Source organism: Loxodonta africana, chromosome 11 (assembly GCF_030014295.1).
Source record: "Loxodonta africana isolate mLoxAfr1 chromosome 11, mLoxAfr1.hap2, whole genome shotgun sequence".
Classification (NCBI taxonomy): Eukaryota; Metazoa; Chordata; class Mammalia; order Proboscidea; family Elephantidae; genus Loxodonta; species Loxodonta africana.
The window spans coordinates 10,476,340-10,478,225 of NC_087352.1; positions in this window are offsets into that span (position 1 = coordinate 10,476,340).

The window sequence follows — 1,886 nt, forward strand, 5'->3', positions numbered from 1 at the left end:
CAGGGGTTCACCCACCCACCGTGGCTTTAGGAAGTCTAGAGTCTGTGAGAATCTGAAATTCTGTTTTGCATTTTTCCCCTTTTCATCGAGATTCTTTTATGGCATCTTTGATCAAAATGTTCAGTAATGGTAGCTGGGCACCATCTAGTTCTTCTGGTCTCATGGCAAAGAAGGCAGTTGTTAATGGAAGCAGTTAGCCACATATTCCATATCCTCCTCCTATTCTTGACTCTTCTTCCTTTTTTGTGGCAGGTGAATAGAGACCAATTATTGTGCCTTGGATGTCCACTTGAAAGCTTTTAAGACCCTAGCCACTACACGGCAAACTAGGAGGTAGAACAGAAGCTCTAAACATGTTACTAGGCCGATTAACTGGAATGTCTTATGAAACCATGACCATAAACCTCCGAACTAAGAAACCAAATCCTATATGGTGTTTGGTTGTACATAAGCAGCCTCAGTAGCTACTCTTTTTTTTTTTTTGTCTTTGTTGTAAATAACATCTATCACGCAACTTTTGCTGATTCAACTTTTTACGGGTGTACAACTTATCAGCAGAAATTAAAATAATCAGCTGTGCAACCCTGCCCTTAATCAGTGCGATTTCTACCATCACCATTAACCCCCGTTTTCCCCTTCCCGGAAACCCTGGTGGCATAGTGGTTGAGTGCTACGGCTGCTAACCAAAATGTCGGCAGTTCGAATTCACCAGGCGCTCCTTGGAAACTCTATGGGGCAGTTCTGCTGTGTCCTGTAGGGTCGCTATGAGTCGGAATCGACTTGACGGCAGTGGGTTTGGTTTTTTTAGTTATATATGGTAGTTCTATTTTTAGTTTTCTGAAGAACTGCCACACTTTTCCACAATGGCTGTACTATTTTGTATTCCCACCAGCAGTGGATAAGGGTTCAATTTCCCCACATCCTTACCAATGTTTTTCTTTTATCTTAGCCATCCTAGTGGGAGTGAAATGGTATCTCATTGTGTTTATTTTTTATTTTTTTATTAACTTTTATTGAGCTTCAAGTGAATGTTTACAAATCAAGTCAGACTGTCACATATAAGTTTATATACACCTTACTCCGTACTCCCACTTGCTCTCCCCTCAAATGAGTCAGCCCTTCCAGTCTCTCCTTTCCTGACAATTTTGCCAGCTTCCAACTCTCTCTATCCTCCTATCCCCGCTCGAGACAGGAGACGCCAACACAGTCTCAAGTGATCACTTGATATAATTAGCTCACTCTTCATCAGCATCTCTCACCTACCCACTGTCCAGTCCCTTTCATGTCTGATGAGTTCTCTTCGGGGATGGTTCCTGTCCTGTGCCAACAGAAGGTTTGGGGACCATGACCGCCGGCATTCCTCTAGTCTCAGTCAGACCATTAAGTCTGGTCTTTTTGTGAGAATTTGGGGTCTGCATCCCACTGATCTCCTGCTCCCTCAGGGGTTCTCTGTTGCGCTCCCTGTCAGGGCACTCTTCGATTGTGGCCGGGCACCAACTAGTTCTTCTGGTCTCAGGATGATGTAGGTCTCTGGTTCATGTGGCTCTTTCTGTCTCTTGGGCTCTTAGTTGTCATGTGACCTTGGGGTTCTTCATTCTCCTTTGCTCCAGGTGGGTTGAGACCAATTGATGCATGTTAGATGGCCGCTTGTTAGCATTTAAGACCCCAGACACCACATTTCAAAGTGGGATGCAGAATGTTTTCATAATAGAATTATTTTGCCAATTGACTTAGAAGTCTCCTTAAACCATGGTCCCCAACCCCCTGCCCTTGCTCCGCTGACCTTTGAAGCAGTCATTTTATCCCGGAAACTTCTTTACTTTTGGTCCAGTCCAGTTGAGCTGACCTTCCATGTATTGAGTATTGTCCTTCCCTTCACCTAAAGC